Source organism: Hemitrygon akajei, chromosome 3, assembly GCF_048418815.1.
Source record: "Hemitrygon akajei chromosome 3, sHemAka1.3, whole genome shotgun sequence".
Lineage (NCBI taxonomy): Eukaryota > Metazoa > Chordata > Chondrichthyes > Myliobatiformes > Dasyatidae > Hemitrygon > Hemitrygon akajei.
Genome location: NC_133126.1, coordinates 193,828,542 through 193,851,780, shown reverse-complemented (window position 1 = coordinate 193,851,780; position 23,239 = coordinate 193,828,542). Strand labels below are relative to the sequence as shown.

Here is a 23,239-nt window from a genome sequence, read left to right as displayed (position 1 = left end):
TTGTCCTTGAGCCTACCTGCGGATCAACTATACCGGATTGTGTGTTATGTAATGGACCAGAGGCGATTAGGGAGTTTAAGGTAAAAGAACCCGTAGGAAACAGTGATCACAATAGGATTGAACTCAACTTGAAATTTGATAGAGAGAATGTAAAGTCTGGTGTAGCAGTATTTCAGTGGAATAAGAGAAATTACAGTAGTATGAGAGTGGAGTTGGCCAGAGTAAATTAGAAGGAGCTGCTGGTAGGGATGTCAGCAGAGCAGCGACTGCGTGCGTTTCTGGAAAAAAATGAAGGTGCAGCACATCTGTATTTCAAAAATTAAGAAATACTCAAATGGTGGAATAGTACAACCATGCTGACAAGAGAAGTCAAAGCCATTGTACAGTATATAGCATGCGAAGAAGTGGTCCAAACACCGCCCCATTCAGAACACCACTAGTCACTGGCAGCTAACCAGAGAAGAGTAATTATATTCCAACATACTGCCATTCAGCCAATGCTTTAACCATGCCAGTAAATTCCCTGTGATATCATGGTCTCTTAACTTGATAAGCATCCTCATGTGTGGCACCTTGTCAAAGGCCTTCTGAATACAAATATACAACAAAAACTGCATTGTGGCGACCCACTTTCTACGCAGGCGAACCGGCTCACAAAATGGCGCGCGCGTCGGCAGAGAGGCCAGCCCCAAAATGGCGCTGGCTCTTCTTCTTCAACAGCAAGGGGAGAAAGCCCGCGCGCGGGAAGAGACTTTTGCAATACACCTCTGACGTAATTTCCGCCCGGAGAGGGCGGGAGCGGAATGCGTAAGAGCCAGTGCCGCGAAATTTGAATAAACTAGTCTGGAGTGCAACTTACAGACTGCATGTCGTTATTTCTAGCTCTGTGTGTAGCACATCACTACTTTGGTGACCCCGACGGTCCAAACGGGGTTTGGACAAAAGATGATCGACTCTTCATCTGTTCACGCAGTTTCGCTAAAACTGCCAACTTTCTGGACGCTGCGACCACGCATGTGGTTTGACCAAGCAGAAGCACAGTTCCAGAAACGGCAGATATCTTCTGATTCCACGCGTTACTATTACGTGATGAGCTCCCTTGAGAGGAGACAACCGCTCAGGTTGAGAATTTCATACAGTCACTCTCGGAAGAAGGCAAATATGTAGCATACAAAGCACTGCTCATAGGGAACTTTGGCCTCACACGGTGTGAGCGACCTGCCCGCTTGCTGCACCTGGACGGTTTGGAAGACAGGCCGTCGTCAGCATTAATGAACGAGATGCTGGCCCTGGCTGAAGGACACAAGCCCTGCCTCATGTCTGAGCAGGCGTTCCTAGCGCAACTGCCCGAGGACTTACATCTGCTACTGGCCAACGCAGATTTCAGTGACCCCCGGAAGGTGGCGGCCCGGGCAGACGTGCTGTGGAAAACCAAGAGGGAGAGTGAGGCGTCCACTGGACAGAGTACCAAGCCACGCTCCCAACAGAAGGCCAGAGCGCACACAAGCCAGAGGCAGGAGTGAGGAGGCCAATGAACAGTGGTGTTTCTACCACCAGCGGTGGGGCACAGAAGCCCGCCGTTGTCGTCCGCTCTGCAAGTTCCCGGGAAACGCCAGGGCCAGCGGCCGCTAATGCCTACGGCGGCTGGCCACCAGGACAGCCTCTTGTACGTCTGGGACAAGCAGTCGGGACGCCGCTCCTTGGTCGACACCGGAGCGGAAATCAGCGTCTTACCCCCGATGGGGTGCGACACCCGTAACAGGGAGCCAGGACCCATCCTGAGGGCTGCAAATGGCAGCATGAGACGGACCTACGGCACCCGCACAGTGCAGCTGCAGTTTGGCCCCAGCCGATTCACGTAGGACTGCACACTGGCCGCCGTGGCCCAGCCACTCCTGGGGGCGGACTTCTTGCGAGCTCAGAACCTGCTGGTAGACTTGCAAGGGAAAAGACTGGGTCCATGCCAAGACTTTCCAAACGTTATCCGTAGGTAAAACCAAGTTGCCGGCTCCACACCTGGACTCCATCACGCTGTCTGACAACCAATTCACCAGAATCCTGGCGGACTTTCCATCGGTTCTGGCACCGCAGTTCACGGCAGCGATGCCCAGACACGGAGTACAGCACCACATTCCGACCCAGGGCCCACCTCACCACCACCCGCGCACGAAGGCTCCCCCCGGACAAGCTCCACCTGGCGCAGTAGAAGTTCAAGTGAATGGAGGAATTGGGGATCGTACGGCGGTCCAACAGCCCATGGGCCTCTCCCCTGCACATGGTGCCCAAAGCAGACCATGCGGCGACTACCGCAGACTGAAAGAGGCTACAACTCCAGACCGCTACCCCGTGCCGCACATACAGGACTTTGCAGCAAACCTGCACGGGGCAAGAATCTTTTCCAAAGTAGACCTCGTCCGGGGATACCATCAAATCCCGGTACAACCTAAAGGCATCCCCAAAACAGCACTCATCACCCCGTACGGCCTGTTCGAATTCCTCCGAATGCCGTTCGGCCTGAAGAATGCCGCACAGACGTTCCAGCGGCTAATGGATGCGGTGGGACGCGACCTGGACATTCCGTTCATCTATTTGGACGACACCCTCTTAGCCAGCAGTAGCCGTCAGGAGCATCTGTCCCAACTCCGCCAGCTCTACTCCCGCCTGAATGATTTCGGCCTCACGATCAACCAGGCCAAATGCCACTTCTGACTCGACACCATCGACATCTTGGGCCACAGGATTACGAAAGACGGAACAACAGCCCTGCCCGCCAAGGTAGACGCAATCTGCCACTTCGCCCGGCCCAACAAAGTCAAAGGCTTGCAGGAGTTCGTTGTTATGGCGAAATTCTACCACCGCTTCCTCCCCCTCAGCAACACGTATCATGGGCCCTTTGTTCACCCTGATGTCGGGTAAAGGCAAGGACATTACTTGGGACGAACAGGCTGCGGCCGCTTTCGTTAAAGCCAAGGAAGCCTTGACAAACGCCGCAATTCTGGTGCACCCCAGAACGGACGTTCCAACCGCCCTCACAGTGGAAGCATCCAACACAGCAGTCAGGGGGTGCTGGAGCAACTCATCGAGGGGCGCTGGCAACCCCTGGCGTTCTTCAGCAGGCACCTACGGCTACCCGAACTCAAGTAAAGTACTTTCGACCGGGAGCAGTTGGCACTATATCTGGCAATCCGGCATTTCAGGTACTTCTTAGAAGGCAGGCCGTTCACCGCGTTCACGGACCGCAAACCGTTGACCCTCGCATTCACGAAGGTGTCCGATCCCTGGTCGGCTCGCCAGCCGCGACATCTGTCCTACATCTCCGAATACACGACGGACATCCAGCATGTCTCGGGAAAGGACAACGTCGTGGGGGACGCACCCTCCAGATCAGCTATCCAGGCCCTGTCTCTGGGGTGGACTATGCAGCACTGGCGGAGGCGCAGCAGGCAGAAGACTAGATGCCCAGCTACAGGACCACAGTCTGTGGTTTACAGCTGCAGGACTTCCTTGTAGGCCTAGGTGAGAGGACCCTCCTGTATGACGTGGCTACCGGCCAACCTCGCCCCATCGTCCCGGCAGCCTGGCGGCAGCGGGTTTTCCACTCCGTACACGGCTTGGCGCACCCATCTATCAGGACAACCGTCCGGATGGTCTCCAGCAAGTTCGCGTGGCACGGACTTCGCAAACAGGTCAGGGAATGGGCCAAAACGTGCACGCAATGCCAAACAGCCAGGGTGCAGCGGCACACCAAAGCCCCGCCGCAGCATTTCGAACCCACCCACCGGAGGATCGACCACATTTATATGGATATCGTGGGGCCCTTGGCAGTGCCGCGGGTAGCGCAGTACCTCCTAATTATGGCAGACCGTTTCACGAGATGGCCAGAGGCAGTCCCGCTCACCGACACCACCGCTGATTACTGCGCCCGAGCGCTGATTGCAACCTGGGTAGTACGCTTCGGGATACCAGCCCACATTACCTCCGACAGAGGCGCCCTGTTCACCTCCAGCCTGTGGTCGGCTGTGGCCAGCCTGTTGGGAACACAGCTACGCCACACAACTGCCTACAACCCACAGCCCGAACGGACGACTGGAACGCTTCCACCGGCTCTCATGGCCCGCCTGAAAGGGCCTAACTGGGTGAACGAGCTTCCCTGGGTCCTGCCTGGAATCCGCACAGCACCCAAAGAAGATCTGTACACCTTGTAGGCCGAGCTGGTATACGGCGTGCCCCTGGTTGTCCCAGGAGAGTTCATACGAGCACCAAGGGGGCAAGAGGAAGAACCGGCAGCAGCCCTGGACAGACTACGCGAAAGGTTCGGCAACCTGGCCCCTGTACCGACTTCACAGCACGGACAAGATCACGACCTGCGTACCCAAAGACCTGCAGAACTGTAAGTTTGTATTTGTACGAAGGGGCGGACACCGGGCACCGCTACAGAGGCCGTACGACGGGCCGTTCAAGGTGATCAGGAACAACAGGTCCACGTACGTCCTGGACATTGGGGGGAAAGAGGAAGTTTTCACGGTGGACCGATTCAAACCGGCCCATGTTGTCTTGGCGCAGCCGGTCGAGGTTCAGGCACCGCGGCGCAGAGGCACACCGCCCAAACAGAGACTGATTCAGATTGTGGGCATTTGGGGGTGTATCGCCGGTTCTGCGGGGGGGGGGGGCGTATTATGTGGCGACTCACTTTCTACGCAGGCGAACCGGCTCACAAAATGGCGCGCGCGTCGGCAGAGAGGCCAGCCCCAAATTGGCGCTGGGCCTTCTTCTTCACCAGCAAGGGGAGAAAGCCCGCGCGCGGGAAGAGACTTTTGTAATGCACCTCTGACGTAATTTCCGCCCGGAGAGAGCGGGAACGGAACTGCGTAAAAGCTAGTGCCGCGAAGTTTGAATAAACTAGTCTGGAGTGCACCTTACAGACTGTGTGGCGTTATTTCTAGCTGTGTGTTTAACACACCGCTACAGCATACTCTTTATATTTCCTACTTGTATTCTCTTCAAAGTCGTCCAACAGGTTCTTCAGACAAGATTTTCTCCGAACGAAAACATGCTGACATTGTCTTATCTTGCCCTGTGTAATCAAGTACTCCATAACCTTATACTTAACAATTGACTCCAACATATTCCCAACCACTGAGACTATCCTGTTTCTACACTTATCTATACCGCTAATAATTTTGTATTCCTCTATCAAATCTCCCTTCAGTCCTCTACGTTCACAGAAAAACCCCTAACCTATTCATCTTTTCCCAATATACGTCGGTCTTCAAGTCCCGCCAATTTCCTTCATGATATTTACAAATGAATTACACTAAACGATTCGGAAGTTCCTGTTTCGATGCTGGAATCAGAATACAAAGTTTGAAGTTACAATAATCAGAACTGTGAGAGCTTAGGCTATAGTTTGTAACATTGGCAGTTTTGGTGACATGCGAACCAAATTCCAAGCATTATCATTTATTGATATTGTCTTAAGACCAGATAGAATTGATACAAATGTAAGAACTTATAATCAAGTTGATGTCAATACTTACCGCGTATAAGTTCAGAATTGTAAAATAGGTACAGAAGGACGCTAAATAGGGAACAATGGGTTTTTCTTTAATATCTCCATTGTGGCGCGTGGCGAAGTGGATAAGGCGTCGATCTAGTGATCTGCAGATCGCTAGTTAAAACCATAGAACTATAGAACATTACAGCGCGGAAACAGGCCATTTGGCCCTTCTTGGCTGTGCCGAACCATTTTTGTGCTTAGTCCCACTGGCTTGCACATGGACCATCTTTCCTCCATACACCTTTCATCCATGTACCTGTCCAAGTTTTTCTTAAATGTTAAAAGTGAGCCCGCATTTACCACTTCATGTGGCAGCTCATTCCACACTCTCATCAGTGTGAAGAAGTCCCCTCCAACGTTCCCTTTAAACTTTCCCCTCTTCACCCTTAACCCATGTCCTCTGCTCTTTTTTCTCCCCTAGCCTCAGTGGAAAAAGCCTGTTTGCAGTCACTCTATCTATACCCATCATAATTTTATATACCTCTATCAAATCTCCCCTCATTCTTCCACGCTGCAGGGAATAAAAGTCCTAACCTATTCAACCTTTCTCTGTGACTCAGTTTCTCAAGTCCCGGCAACATCCTTGTAAACCTTCTCTGCACTCTTTCAACCTTCTTGTGTCATGGTCCGGTCCGTGGACTCCGGACTCCGGGTCTTCCGGCTGTCCGTTGTTTCAGTTGGCCTTAATCACAGGCACCTGATACTCATATTGGAACTAGAATATAAGTGGTCCTGTGTTCGAGTGTGGTTGCTGGTTCGCCTCGTCGGTATCCTGTCCTTGCATCTGTGGGGCAAGTCAGGCCGTTCTTGCCGTTACCCTACGGTGGGATCTGTCACTTCCTGTCCTTGCCTCCGTTGGGTAAGTCAGACTGTCTTTGCCGTTACCCTGAGGCTGGACTGTTCCCTTCCTTCCCTCTGAAGCCTGGCCTGTAGCCGTGCCTGCAACCTACGCTTGTAGCCCTGTTTGCTACCCACAGCACTGCCAGCAACCCACGCCTGCGTCCTCGCCCGTATCGCCGTCAACTTCAGCCACCGGAGTGAGACCGGAGCCTTGCCACGCCAACAGAAAGAACTATCTGTCGTTGAGCTTGGAACGGTCTCCTTGTGTCCCTGTGTTTAGTGTCGGTGTATGAGTCCAGACCTTATGTCCTGTCCCCAAGGAGGCGTCCTGGCTCTGTGTTCCGTGTATGTTTCCAGGCCCTATGTCTTGTACCCAAGCAGAGGTCCTGACTCTGAGTAACGCCCCGGCCCTACGTCCTGTTCCCAAGGAGGGGTTCCGGCTCTGTGTTCTGTGTTCGTGTGCTGCAGTCCAAGGCTCAGTGTTCGTGTGCTGCAGACCAAGGCTCAGTGTTACTGTGCTCAAGTCCAAGGTTCAGTGATGCTGTGCTTAAGTCTCCAGTCCAAGGCTCAGTGTTCCTGTGCTCAAGTCCCAGGCTCCGTGGAGGTTCTATTCGGTGTCCAAGGCTCCGTAGTGATTCGAATTCTGAGTCGAAGTCTCTCTGTTTCAGGGATGTTGATGGTTTCACATAGTTTATTCGGAGGCAGGTTGATATCGGTCTCCTGTCGAAGGTACACAGCTGTAATAACAACAGACGTGAATTCTCTCGAAAGGTAGGAGGGTCAACATGGCAACATAAGCTACTCCATATTTGCGAAGCAAAAGGACTTGAGGTCGTCCACGCCACCTGGGTCGCACGAACCATTGTTTAGCATGAAGTTTGCTCCACATCCTTTACTTTTCCCAGCGATGTTTTAAGACGTTTCCGCTCGAAACAGAGAGAATCCGATGTATTCGATAGCTGGATCTGCTGTCTCCTCCGACAACGAGGTTTCGGTAAAGCATAAGATGTTACGGTGTTTCGTTTCCCTCTGGTAGGACATTCTGGCTCTCATCTCACACAGCTTGTTGTCCAGAGACTCTACATTGGTCAGTTATATGTGAGGGAGCGGCAGGCGATTTGAGGGTTGTCTTAACCTAGCCAAGACGCCGGCTCTTCTTCCTCCCCTCCTTCTGCTTGGTAATGTCGGCGTGGTGAATGCACCTCCTGTGTTTCTTGCGAGCAGGTGGTCCCAACGGATGAATGGCGGAACTTTATGACTGAATGCCATTGTTTAAAACAGTCTGTCGATCATACCTCATTTGACTCTCAGCTTCGGGCAAGAGAAATGCATAAAAAATAGAGAAGCAAAAAATTACACTGCCAATTCAGAGTACACAACTCAGCTGCCGTCCATGGCGCCATCTGTACCTACTGAGATATACAAAGTTAAGGTTATAATAGGGTCAATGCAAGCAGGCTTTTTCCACTGAGTTTGTCTGGGGCTACAACCAGAGTTTGCAGCTGAAGGGTGAAAGCTGATTAACAGATGCTGTTATCTTCTCCATTTTGTAAATGTACATTGTAATTTCTATCCATGCATTTAAAATTGGGCTCTCCTGTGATAACTATTCCCTAGTAAGACTCGTTTTACCAGACACCAACGGTATATTCATTAAATATTTATCTCTGTTCAACCATCCTTGAGGTATATACCCAAAATATATGGTCTTACTCTCTAAGGTTATTTCAAATTTAAAGATGTCTTGTAGGGCATTGTGTATCCCCCTCCAATAGTTTTTGATAACAGGGCTGTCCCAAAAAATATGATAATGATTTGCATTTTGATTTCCACAATTTCTCCAGCAAACACGGAGGTTACTATCATAATGGGGTTTCTGAGAGGGTGTAATAAAATATCTTATCAAGTTTTTCTGTCCGAACTCCCTCCATTTCTGTGAACTGGTACACTTCATACCTCCATATTATTGTCCATTCTTCCTCAGATATAATCTTCCCTCCTTCTTTCTCCCATTTTGTTTTAATGTATCAAGTCGAATGTGTTTTAAGATTTGACAAACCCTTATACATGATTGAAATGATTCTACTATTGTTATCTGAATTATATGCTTTTCTAAATAGCTCTCAAGTATTTACTTGCCTTGGTTACATTTTTAAGCGCCCTATTAACATATTGTCGCATCTGTAAATACCGATAAAAATCTTGTTTTTCTAATGTGTTTCTCTTTAAGCATTTCAAATCTGAACGGTGTTCCTCCTTTCATTGTGTTGCAAAGAACTGTTATTCCTTTAGCTGTCCAGTCGTTAAATCTAGCATCCAGTTTATTCGGTGTAAAATCCGAGTCATATGCACACCATTTAAGAATTGCAATATCTCCCACTGGATTATATTTTTTATAGTAGTTTTCCATATTTTAAGAGTCAATTTCACCCATGGGTTATCAAGAGTATTTATGTACCTTTGCAGGTTGTTATCAGCCAAAATTGCTTGTATGGGGATGGGAAGTACCCGCTCCTCAATGTTTTACCATTGAGCGTCGTATGATAGGTTGCACCAACATATCACAGCTCTCGACTGTGCTGCAAAATAATAATCACTAAGAGAAGGTAGGCCTCATGCCCCCTTTTCCTTTGCTAACTGCAAAGTTTTGAGATGAACTCTAGGCCTTTTACCTTGCCAAATATAACTTGATAACATCTTGTTCCATTCATTGAATTGATTTCGATTAATCTCTATTGGTAGGGCCTGAAAGAGATATAACATTCTGGGCAGTAAATTAATTTTAATAGACTCAATCCTTGAACTGAGACTAAAAAAAAGAATTCAGGTTCCGTCTTCCCATATCTTCCTTTTTTTTAAAATATAAAGGCTGATAATTACATTCTGATAATTTTACCAAATCTTTTGGCATAATGATGCCCAACTATTTGATAGACTCTGTTTTCCATGCCCAGGGATATATACGTTCAATTTATCTTGGTGGGCAATGGTTATATGAAAGTAATTGGGTTTTATCTATGTTGATCTTGTATGCTGATAATTGACCATATTGTTTAAAGGATTGCATCAGATTAGGTAAAGAATATGTTTGGTTGCCCTAGATAGCTCAAAATATCATCCACGTAGCAAGTCAAAATATGCTCTCTCCCTTTAATAGTAATTCCCCTGATATCTTCATTTTGTCTGATGTATTGAGCTAATGGTTCCAGATATAATGCGAAGACTACCGATGACCACGCACAACCCTGTTTCGTGCCCCTTTCTAGGGTAAGACTATTTGATAAATATCCATTGATTTTAATCCTAGCAGTACGGTTGTCATATAGTGTCTGTATAGTTTTAATAATTGTGTCATGGAAACCAAATCTATGTAAAACTCTAAAGAAAATTCCAATTAACCGAAACAAATGCCTTTTCAGTGTCCACGCTTATCACTATTGCTTCGATTTTATTTTTTTTGTATATGATCCATAATGTGAAGTGCACTTCATATATTGTTTTGTGTTTGGCGTAGTCGTATCAAACCTGTCTGATCGTTACGTAACAGCATGGGTAGAAACTCCTCTAATCGTTTGGCCATGATGGAGGTAAATAATCTATAATCTACATTAAGAATGGATATTGGTCTAAATGACCCACATTCCATTTTATCCTTGGCTTCTTTCAGTATAGCTGAGATTATCATTTCCTTCCAACTGGTAGCGTTTATGCCTTTTTTAGAGCCCAATTCAGTGTGGGGAGTTAAACAGGAATTAACTCTTTTTTAAATTCTTTGTACCACTCTGCCCTATACCCATCTGATCCTGGTGACTTGCTTAATTTAAGCCTACTAATTGCAGCCTTTAATTCAACTACAGATATGTCAACATTAATCGTTCTATTTTGTTCTTCGCTTAAAGTGGGTAACTCTCGAGAATTCAGGAAGATGTCAATTTGGGTTATGCTACCCCCTGGAACTTTGGAACATACAGCTTTGTAAAACACTTCAAAAGTTTCTTGAATTTCACATAACTTATTTTTTTTAATCACCTTTGTTCTTGGATCCCTAATTGTACGAATTGTATTTTCTGCTATCTTTTTTTCAGTTTACACGCAAGTATTTTCATAGACTTGGATCCACTTTCATAATGTCTCTGTTTCAGAAACATTAAATTTTTCTTGCGTTCTTGCATAACCAAACTATTAATTTCATTCCTAATTTTAAAAATTTCCTCTATTGTATCCTGTGCCAAATTCAATTTGTGTTTTTTGTCTCGTTCCTTCAGCCAATTTTGTAATTCCTCTAATGTTTTAGTCCTTATTTTTTTCTTATATGAAGATATCGTTATAATTTTCCCCCTTAGGACAGCCTTCAGAGTATTTTATGAAATGGGAGGTGAAACCTCTCCATTATCATTGAATTATAAGTAGAGACCAATTTCCTTTTTAATTTGTTCCTTAAAGTACGGATTATTGAGTAGACTTGAATTTAGTTTCCAAATAGTATTCTTTGGTTGTGGGTCAAAATCAAGAGTTAAATGTATAGGTGCATGGTCACCTCCATCTATTGTCCCAATTCCACCGGTAATTATTTTGTCTTTGTCTTTTCCAAATGTTACGAAATAATCTATTCTTGTTTATACAGAATGGGGAGCAGAATAATGTGTGTAATTCCTTCCGTTGGGGAAAAGGTCCCTCCATATGTCAATTAAACCAACGTCGTCAAAAAGTGTATTAACTAAGGATTTTGTTTCATAGGTCTTTCTGTTGGAAGAGTCTAACTTTGGTTGCAATTGTAAATTTAAGTCTCCCTCACATATCGGATGACTTTCTGTTTCTGCTACCATATTATCAGTAATTTTCTGAAAGAAACCAATATCACTTCCCGGGGGTGCGTATATATTCAATAGAGTAACTGAATTTCCGTCTATATTTCCCTTTACCAGAATATATCTGCCCTCCTTATCTCCCATTTCGAATACCTTTTCAAAATTTAGCTTACTTGAGATAAGAATAGCATCTCCTCTCCTATGACCTGATTTATATGAGGAGAAAAATATATTAGTGAATCCCATTCTCTTTAGTTTTCTATGCACATTATCACTTACGTGAGTTTCCTGTTAATATACAATATGGGTTTGTTCTTTTTTCATTTTGGATAGAATTTTGTTACGTTCGATTGGATTTAATAGCCCATTGACATTAAAAGAAATTAATTTTCCTTTGTCCTGAGCCATCTGTATTTATCTGTTAATGTATCATTGAAGTTAGCAGAATAAAACTTAATCGATCTATTCCCTGAACAAATAAGAAGCAAGAAACGCAAATAATAACAAAAAAGGGAACAAAAGTGTGATTCCAAGGCCGAGGTCTCTAGTAGATGACCCTGGATTGAGCTTGAGGAAATGTCTAGCTGTGGGGGATAACCCCCGTACTTGTGAGTTGAGGGTCCCCATTGCAGTATTTATAAATGTCAGTGAATAAATCCATTATACAGAAAATATTTCCCTGTGTACTTTTCCTATATATATATATACACACACACACGCACTCACACACATATATACATATACGCATACATACACGCATACACACACTTATATATATATTCTCATTTTGTTGGGGAAAAAGGAGTAAGTGAGCGAATGAAGAGGAATAACTGAGTAATATAAAATTCACATTATAATAAGTATTTCTCGAGATACGTGTATCACCATCTACTTTTGCTTCCGTTTAGCTTCTGAACATTTTTAAAGTTAGCCAAACCTTATGGCTGTTCTGGAGTGGGTGAGGTCCGTCTTTGAGAAAACTCACAGTCTCTTCCTGATATACTTCTTTCGGTCTCCTCCCGTCTCCTGCCTTCTCGATTTTCGCACTATTTCCCAAGCGGAGCGGGATAATTCCTCTGCCAGGCTTTCCCTCGGTTTGATCACGCTGACGGGCAACCCTCTGGCCTTCATGTCTGTAGTCGCCTCTTCCACTGTCTGATACAGTTGGATCCCATCTTGATAAAACACTCAAAGTTTAGCAGGGTACGGAGTTTGAAATCTAACCCTTTCTTGTTTTAGCATTCGCTTTCCTTCAGAGTATTCTTTACGTTTCTGCGGGACCGCGGGCAGGGGGTAATCTTGATCGAAATATATTAATTTATCGTCTAAAAACACCCTCTTCTTACCCCAGACCATAGAATCTCCGCCTTAGTACTGTATCGAAGGAATTTAATTACTATTGAGCGTGGCTTATCTTCTCTGCCTCGGGTAGGCCGCGGGACGGTCGTTTGAGCGTGGCTTATCTTCTCTGCCTCGGGTAGGCCGCGGGACGGTCGCACGATGCGCCTTCTCAATTTCCAGCTCCGTAGTCGAGGGAAGCTCCAGCGCGTCCCGCAGCAACTTTCTGACAAACTCCGTCATACACAAACGTTCCGCTCCTTCGGGAATGTTGTATATCCTGATATTTCTCCGCTCTGATGTTCCCTCCAGGTCAAGCAGTTTACCTTTTTGTTGATTTAATATTTTTACCGTCTTCCTTAGCATCTGTTCCATGTTTTGCACGCGATCTTCGACCTTCTCAATTCGAGTCTCTGCCACCGCTATTTTTTGATTGACGTTGTCGAGCTCTGACTTAATATCATGTAGCTGCTGTTTCATATCTTTTTGGAACTCCCGTATCTCTTTCAAAATTTTGACCATATTTGCCGCTTCACCTGAACAAGGCCCATCGTCAGCCTCGCTAGCACGCGGTCGGGTAGGGGAGCCTCTCGCTGCACTCCTCTCGTCCACAGGCTCTGCAGTGTTGTTTTTTAAAAAAATTTCCATTCTATTTCCCCATTCTTGCCCCTCTTATCAGTTCAAATACATTCGAAAGATGGGCAAAATATGCGTTTTCCGGAGGAGCTATTGACGAAAGCTGCCATTCACGACGATGGCGTCACCGGAGCCTCCTGTATCGCCTATCTCAATGTCGATTAAAAAGTCACACGCATATATATCCTTATCACTATTCCAGGCACACACCTCTCTGTGAGAAACCTGGGACTCGCATCGATGTAGACGACTTCAATAGCACACTGCACTCCAAATTATGTCACATGCAACTTCAAAATAGCATCGCAACTCCTGTACTCAGTACTTTAATTTATGAAAGCCAATGTGTTAAAACCTTTGTTTGCAAGCCTATCTACCCATGAAGTTACTTTTAACGGATTCTGGATCTGCATTCCTGCACCCTGCTCCGCAGTGCCCGACCGTTCTCTATATGTGTCTGACACTGGTCTGTTCTTTAAAAGTGCAGCACTGTACAGTTGTCACTGTTATATCTGTCATTTTCAGCCATTTGTTTTCCAATTTTACGAGATTGAAAGTGTTAATCTGCACACATTTCTGTCACCGAGGTCAGCGGGGGCTGTTGAGGTTCGTGAAGGTGCCTTTGTGCTCTGGCAATTAAAGCGACCATAAAAGGCATTGAGCGAAACATTGTTGTCATTTATGTTGCTTCGTTTTGCTTTGAGGGAGCTAATGACATTCAAGCACTGTCACAGCTGTTGAGCATCCTTGTGTGATTCAGGTTTAGTCAGGGTTTGCCACTTTGCACGGGAGATGGTTTTCCTGAGGTCAGACTGGGACCTCTTTTATTTTTTTGTCTTGCCAGTTCTGAACGTCACCGATTTAGCCCACGGCACTCTGCGAAACTCTTGATTCACCCAAGATTTCTGGATGGGAGGGACTGATGGAATTTGTGAGGACACACTTCGACCACGAGTGTCTTTGATTATCAAGGGAAGGAGACTTGCTAAGAATTTGGAGGAGGGCAGTGTGGAAATAACGACAGAGGAGGGAAAAGGATAAATGGAGACGACAATGTGTCGCGGATTATGGGAATTTTATTGTGCATGACGGCAAACAATTCAGTTGGTAACTGTTATATATTGTATATCGTTTCGTATAATCCAGCAGGAAATACATAATTAAATTAAATCAGACCGTAAAGTCTCTCAGTTTCAATTCATTGGAATGGATGTTATTTTTGATAATGTCTGGAGTTCTAATTGGCTCAGCAAACGATTTGTTTTTTTTAAACAAAAATCAGTGCTTTTCAAGATACGATGTTTTCATGCATGGAATACAGGATAGTCAGGCAAGAGCTGAAATGTTTATGATCACAGTCAATACTAGCCACTTTCTATAAATAATTCGGTTATTTTCCTTTTCCCTGAAGATGAACTTGACTTTAGTCCTGTTTTCCTTGTATAACATGACACAGTGAATTACTTTCCTTTGTTTATGTCTCAAATTAGATTAAATGCCGATTTATTCCCTCCTGAACTTCACGTCTTTAATCAGAAGAAGCAACATTGTTTGCCCAAGCATGAGCTCCAATGTAAAACTGCGTTGTCCTTTGTCAGCAACAGTCAGAAGGAAAGGAAGTATGTATTGTGTGATAATTTGGAGGTTATTGTTACCTTTTGCAGTGTCACCTGGTAATGTGATATGTAAGCGCAGGGAAATGTTTGATTTGTTTAGTTCATCGAAGGAAGTAGGACATTGGCAGAATCATTGCTCTACACTCCCGTACAGAGAACTCGGAACTTTCATTTGAAACCGGACCGAGAATTGTGAACAGTGAAAGGTCAGTTTAGATTGGCGAGAAATGTGTTTGTCGTTTAAAACAAAATCGATTTTTTTCTCTTTTCCTGTTTCCGTGAAGGATGTTCGCTCTTTACTTTCAACGTTGATTCTCTGTCCGCGGGTATTGCCTGACCTGTTGAGTTTTCCCAGCATTTTCTGATTTTGTTATTGAATTTATCAGTTGCAGACCGCAGGATTTGTTACAGATGTAACATTGTCGGTGATGGAATCAAAGTTAATTTCTCTGTGTGCTTCAGCTGGCCGATGCCTATAATATTGTAACAACACACACAAAATGTTGTTGGAAGGGTGACGAAGGGTCTCGGCCCGAAACGTCGACAGTGCTTCTTCATATAGATGCTGTCTGGCCTGCTGCGTTCGACCAACACTTTCTGTGTGTTGCTTTAATTTCCAGCATCTGCAGATTTCCTCGTGTTTGCCTATAATATTATAGTCTAGAATTCAATAAATTTATCATGGAGGCAACGGTCCTCTCATAAATCCCATCAATACTGGCAAATATTATGTTATCCGTTACAAGGTAAGAATACATAAATAGATATCCACAACAGATACAGGTAGTCCTTAAAATTTATTCTAACAATTCAAGTCCTCTTTGAAATTCTGGAATTATTTTAAGAAATCGCGTAATTACATTTCTCATTAGTCACTTACATTCTCAAAGGAAATAGCAAAAAAAAGGAAAAAACTTTCTGAGCAACACACACAGAATGCTGGAGCATCTTAGCACTTTAGGCACCATGTACGGAAACAGCCGAGAATTCGGATCGCGTTCCTTCCTGATGTCTGGGTTACCTGTTGAGTTCTTGAGCATTCTGTGTGTGTGTAGGTGTTACTCAAGATTCCCAGCATTTGCACATCTTATTCTGTCGCATTACGAGACAAAGCAATCTCACTTTCTGACAGGTAAAAATGATTAAATTGGTCTACCCTCAATACAAATTGTTTTAACAGTATTGAACCACCAGTGCAGTTTCAGTTCATTTTATGCAAATGAATTGTACTAAACGATCAGGTTCTGAATGAGGGGTTTCAGCTCACTATAACTACAGCAGAAAGGTTTTGACTGTATTTCAGAATATTTGCTGTTTTGCTGACTTGGTAACGAAACTCTGTGCTGATTAACTATTTGGTGTTATCGTAAAATTAGATGGTATTATCAGTAAATGTGATTACATTTTGCCTTGCAGAAATTCGTTTTAGTCAAATTGGTTTTGAATACAGCTAAACGGCAAAATAATATGTTTGTTCTTTCAATCTACGTTTCTAGGTCACAAAAGTCGCACATATCATCTAACCGGTTCTACCTCGAACGTCGAGTATCCATTTTCCTCCACAGATGCTGCCTGATCGCTAAGTTCTTGACTCATGTGAAGTCAATCGAAACGCATTTATGTGCTGAAAACAAATAATATCTATCCAGGAATGCTGAGAATTGAAATGAGAATATAAATGCTGAAAAGGGCGAAATTAAAATGATTTCGTATTTTCTTTTTCTTGGTAAAAGATCTTTGAACTGTAGCGTTAACTCTTTCTCTTTTAGTTTATAATGACTGTGCTATCAGTGCTGTTATCGAGTGTTCATCAATCTTTTACTTCCACAAATTACCTACATTATACATCAGAGAAATTATTTGTGTGCACAGGGCTTAACGTACAGGTAATCTAATCTGTTCTCCCAGCCTCGGTATTAAAGACCCCAAAAATTCCCATATATTCTCTCTTCTTCCCACTCGGGCGTGGGATATAATAACGTCTTAAAGCATGCAAAGCAGGCTTACGGACAGGTTCTATGCCGAAACTTAGTGCATTAAAATTGACTCTTAACATCACAGATAGCGTGTGACAACTTTACACATAATTGCCTGTCTCGAACGCACCCTCTCTGCGTATGTAACAATAATAATCCAGCTTCCCAATTCATTAATTTACCATGCATCTCTGTCCAACAGTTTTGAATTTTGAGCATTCCGCTTCATTCAGGCGATGATATTTCCGATTGAAGAGTTGAGCGGGACTCCTGTTTATCTCTGCTTCTAAGTATTACACTGGGCTACAGGATTTATGATTCATGCAGTCTACCCCGATTCTCAGTGAAAGCGGCTTTCGAACTGATCAATGGACCGGACCCAACATTACAGCCGGAGTCCTGTACCCCGCCCTCACTGGTCCCTGCCATCGTGGCGGAATCGGGGTCTTCGCTGTCCCTGGCGGTTGCGAAATTAACAGGTCCTTTCAAAGTTCCCATGGTAAGATGATTCTTTTACTGCCAGCGTCCAGAAAGCGGCTCCATTTACAGCACCTAGTGCTCTTATTTCCTGGTGGTGAAATAGTTTTGTTTTTCCTGTTTCCATTGCACTATATTTGTGCATTTCACCTACTGCATATGATTAGGACGGAGGGGTCAGCAGTGCAACCACAGGGATAATGTGAAAACTCCGCACCAACAGCAATAGATGTCGTGGTTCAACGGTGTTGCAAGGCAGCACTACCGCCTGGTGTGACAATCGAAATCCTGGAGGTTTCGGGTGTAGACCATTCACCTTCGGTGGATCAATCAAACGACAGTTTTGAAGAAGGAAACACAAAGTATACTGCAGATGCTATGGTCAAATCAACACGTACAAAATCTGGATGAACTGAAACGTTGACTGCTCCTTTCAACGGATGCTGCCCGACCTGCTGAGTTCATCCAGCTTTTGTACGTGTAGTTTTGAAGAAGGGACGGCGTCGCCAGTCCAGATCAAGAGTGTCAACCCAAAAGGCCGACTGTCCATTTGCTTTAATAGATCTTACCTGATTGAACAGTGGATTTGGTGCAAGATATAGGAAATACCTCTTGTATTAATCAATTAATTGAACAACAGTGATTTAAGTAAAGCTTACTGAGAAAGATTCGAACCTCACAGTTTGTTGATTAGAACATGGAACATAGACATACACAGCACATTACAGTCCCTTCGACCATGTAACCTACACTAGAACTTGTCTAGAATTTCCTTACCACATAGGCCTCTATTTTAGAGTTTATTAAAGGAGTCTATTATTTAAGAGTCTATTAAAAGTCTCTATTGTATCCGCAATTGCCATCTGCAACAGGAAATATGTGTACATGTGCAAAGAAAAGCTTACTTGCAGCAGTACCATGGGCAGATAGCGCCGGACAAATATCATTCACATTAAAATACATAAATTATTCATAGTTTTTTTCATGACTGTTAAACATATGCCCATCCTACCACGCACTGTCAGAACCGCGAAAGCTATTGGGTTCCTGATCAACCTTTATCCGTCCATCCAGACTGCTAATGGACCTGGCGTGATGTCTTTCTGTTTGTGCAGCCTTGATACGCAGGCCCGCACATCGACAACAACGATTTTATTTTAATTGCAATGTCGGAATTAGGGATGCCTTGAAATGGAGACAGGCATGCGTACTGTAGCTGAGAAATGGGGGCAGGACTGGTCCATTTGACTGTTGCACCCTACTCGGCTAATCGGTTTCATGGTTAATTTCGCTCTTAGCTGTCTTATAGATCAACGATAAAGCTCCACCCATCGTGGCCACATCGGAAATCTGAAATTAAAAACAGAAAATGTTGACAGTGTGCAAAGAAAACTGGTGATGGGTTATTGATCCGAAAGGTTTTTTTTTTTGTACTCTCTCTTCTGCTTCCCTAACTTTAAAGTATTTCCTCCATTCTCTGCACAAGATCGATATAATATCGATACGGAGCTTTTTTCCCTCCAGAGTGGGTGAATCAAGTACTAGAGAGCATCGGTTTCAGATAAGAAGGGACAGATTTAAAATGAAACTTAGGGGAAGCCTTTTCACACAGAAGGCAGCGAGTATGTGGAACAGAGAAATTATTTGAGGCAGGCAAATTAAAACAATTAAAAGGGAACTGGAGAGGTACATAGACCAGAAAGGCTTACGGTTTTAGAGGCCAAATATGGGTAAATGGAACGAAGTCAGTGGGCATATAGGATGGCATAGGAGAGCTGGTCCGAAATGTGTATTACATGCTCTGTTAATTGATGAACATATATATGTATCCAATAGGCTTATTGCAGTACTTTTTTCAGCTTTTTTCTCGGACTTCATACACTCGAGACTAAACTAATTTCTTTGTTTTGCTGTTTCCATATGGTATCTGACCAGGTTAGTCAATTCGCCACGTGTGCCTTTCTCAGCGACAGTCGACAATTCTCGTCGTTCTTTCGAACGATTCCAAGAGATTACTACCAGGGTAAAGCCCTGGCGCAACTTGTCAAGAGGTTTGGAAGGAACGACAATGATTATGGCAACTTTGGAATACAGGCCTTCTCAGAGGCGGTTATACGGGCAGCGTCTACTAAAGTCGTGGTAGCTTTTCTCGTTCAAGGCGATACGACCATTCTGTTGAAAGAAATTGTTCGACAAAATATTTCTGGCATCCAGTGGGTAGGAAGTGAAACTTAGATCTCCACTTCGCTTCTTTCTCCAGAGGAGAACAAGAAGTTCGTTATAGGGGCAATCGGGATCGTCGTACGTAACCTGAATATACCGCGGTTCAAAGACTTCTTAACCAGCTTTCATCCATCTGCCTATCCTGGAAATGTATTAATTGAAGAATTATGGGAAAAGACTTTCGGCTGTAGCCTGAAAATATGAGAGAATATCACAGGGAGCACAACGCCCGCAGCACAGCCTCATCAATGTGCAGGAACGGAGAGCCTAAAGACTGTGTCTAACACCTACACGAAGGTCTCTCAGCTAAGGGTGACCAACAGCTTTATGAGGCAACCTTTGCAAAAGCCCAAGCACTTCACATTATGTTTTCGTTTAAAAAAGGTGAAGGCCCATTTTGGAATCAACTTGTGCAAACATTTCAAATTTTGAGCCATGGCAGGTACGTAGAACTGACCTAATTATTCGAACACAGTCCAGTTAACTGTCTATGTTCATACAATATGTTGGTTGACAGATCTCATGTTGCATCGTGTGTGTCTCCCTCTGATAGGTTTTGCATTACATGCAATCGCTAAATTACCCATCTCGCCTCGGGGAAAGGGTAAATTTCGACGAAAATGGAGACTCGGTGGCTACGTGTGATATTGTCAACTGGCAGGTGAATAGCAAGGGGAATGCCGCTGTTTTGATCGTTGGACATTATGACCGTTCCGCATCATGATAAAGGAAGGTTCTCTTGTTTGGATTGGTGGTCGTAGAGAGGCAATGCATGAAGATATGTATGCAGTGTTAACAAATCTATCTATCTATCTATCTATCTATCTATCTATCTATCTATCTATCTATCTATCTATCTATCTATCTATCTATCTATCTATCTATCTATCTATCTATCTATCTATCTATCTATCTATCTATCTATCTATCTATCTATCTATCTATCTATCTATCTATTCATTTGTCTCACTTTCTCTTTAGTTTTAGAACTTGTTATTGACAGCCATGTGTTTTCGTCGGCGTTCACAGTTCTCAATAACGCGTTTGTATTTTCCGTGAAATACTGGCGGAAATTTCACACTAATAATTTATCCGAACAGCACAGTGTATGTACGTTCGCCTACCATAGAGAACATCAGAGCGTTGGAGTCGGACAACAGCGCAACAGACCATTTGACCCAATCTCTCGCTGCAGACCTAGATGCCAACCAAAGATTACCGCATTTACCCATGTTTGATCGACATTCCCCTGATCCTTTCTCCTGCATGTAATTGTCCAAGTACCTTCTACATATTGTTATTGCACCTGCCTCAGCCAGTTCACCAGAAGATAGATCCATGTACCCAATATGTACTGGGTGAAGAAGCTGCCGTTCAAATCATTCCTTGAATCTTTCTCCTCTCAAACCATATGCCATCTAGTTTTTGATTCCATCCAGGTGAAATTTCTTTTAAAAAGAAAAGACTAACACATTATCGATGTTTTGCTTGGAGGACCCCCGGGCAGTTTGTTCGAACGGTTGTTCCCCTGGAATAAGAAAAGCAGCTCGTAAGGGGCAGCCTATTTGTTGCTTTGATTGGATTCCTTGCGCCCAAGGGGCGATCAGTAACACAACTGGTATGGACACGTAATATTTTCGTCGCTTAAGTGTTTGCAGGAATCTACAGTCCACTATTTAAATCACTTTTCACTTTCTTACTTCAAGATTCAATTGAATGCATGAGGTGCTCCAACGATTCCTGGTCCAACGACCAGCAAGACAAATGCATACAGAATCAGCTTGACTTTCTTTCATTTGCCGAGGTGATCGGGCTTGTTCTGACGATCTTGTCGCTGAGCTGAAGTTGCATTACTGTCACGATAGGTGGCATTTTCGTGCTACACAAAGACACTCCGATCGTGAAGGCCAACAATTCGGAGCTCAGCTTCCTTCCTCTGTTCAATCACATTCATTGCCGAGCCGACTACATGGCCCTGTATGCTACGCCACAGCATGTTTGCTGTAACTTTTGTCCCTTTGTGTGTCATGTGTTTTGGGCAAGACTGTTGTTGTGGTGATGGCATGCCAGGCAAAACTACCAATCTCTAATGTGACCAAGTGGTTCCATCTCCTGCAACAACGCCTGACCGTGTTTCTTCTTACACTGTTACAATGCATAATATGTACCGTCTGGCTCATCAAATCACCCACAATTCTCTCTTAAAAACATGGGTATTTGAACGAAGTGATCCTTCTGGAATGTGATGTGGGATTGGATGTAGCATTTTACTGCGTTCTGGGTTACAGTGGCTGTCTGTCATTAGCTTGTTTTGCTGTTGCTTTTTTGGCACGAAATGTGCCGGACAATTTCAATGAGGCGAAATATATCACATTTAGCATGTTAATTTTCTGTGCTATTGGATAACTCTCATTCCATCTTATGTCAGTTCTCAAGGGAAATTCAGTGTGGCCGTGAAGTGTTCGCCATTTTGGCTCCCAGTTTTGGATTACTTTTCTGTATCTTTGCACCAAAATATTACACCATATTGTTGAAGCCTGGGAAAAACACAAAGAAGTATTTGATAGGAAAACTGTCTTCGTAAATCGTGAAGAAGCATTGACATTAGTTTGCTGATATTGTTGTATTATTTTTTCATGTACCAAGAGGCACTGAAAAACCTATCATACTCTTTATACGGATCACTTAATAAAAGAGTGCATTGATGTAGAACAAGGTAAAGCAATGAAAATGCACAATTAGTTTAAAAACGACAGAGAAAGTGCAGCGCAGGTAAAGAACAAAGGGCAAGATCATAGCGATGTGAATAAATTTATTGACACAGAGTACTTCTAAGATAACATTTTATACAATTTTTTTATTTTGTACTTCTACGAATTTACTGCCGTTGTGGATTGTAATTGGGGAATATTGATGATGTTTTTTGAATGAACTGTGTAGGAAAATATGTTTAATTCGTTCCCTATGAGAAGGCGTCCTCTCTTTCCTTATCAATTGGTAGATACCTGATTCAAATATTGTAAATGTATTTCATTGTCGGAAAGGGAATGAAATTGTCGTGAGCAGCCAGATTCGAAATACATTAGCTTTCTGATTATACAGAATAAAGTGCAATGTGTTTCTGTGATGGCGGGATGAAATGGATCTTTCAATGAGAAGAATAAACTACGCAGGTTCTATTGTCGTTGAGTAGTTTTATTTTTTGAATACCGCCCTTCTCCACTTTATTATTTCGCAATTGATTTTATAGTGGACAATTCACATATTCTTTGCCAAATGGAGTCATAGAATCAGAGAACATTACAGTACAGATCTAGAGCAAATCGTCATCAAATCCGTGCCGATATCTTCCTCTGCCCAGTCCCATCGACCTGATCCTGGACCTCTTATATTCATATAATTATTTAAATTTCTAATCAATGTTGAAATCGACCACTTATGCTGGCAACTTGTTCTAAATTCTCACCACCATCTGTTTGAAGACTTATCTCCAATGTTCTCCTTAAACATTTCACCTTTCACCCGCAATCCATGATTACTAATTCTAGTCTCTGCTGACACTCATCGACATGCACCCGGACCATAGCCCTCCATACCCGTCCATCCAAGTACCTCCACATGTTCAGTTAAGTGTTGAAGTCGAACCATTTCCACCATTTGCGATGCCGCTTTCTACACTCTCGCCACAATCTGAGTATTGAAACCCCCCTTTTATGTCCCCCTTAAGTCCCCCTTAAACATTTAACCTTTCCTAGTGGAAAAAGCCTC

At 44.0% G+C, this 23,239-nt stretch overlaps 1 pseudogene; it reads left to right on the top strand.

Annotated features, from left to right (window-relative positions):
* The first annotated feature begins 1,739 nt into the window (after window positions 1-1,739).
* LOC140724614 (extracellular calcium-sensing receptor-like) lies at window positions 1,740-22,055 on the top strand (annotated as a pseudogene).
* The last annotated feature ends 1,184 nt before the right edge of the window (window positions 22,056-23,239 follow it).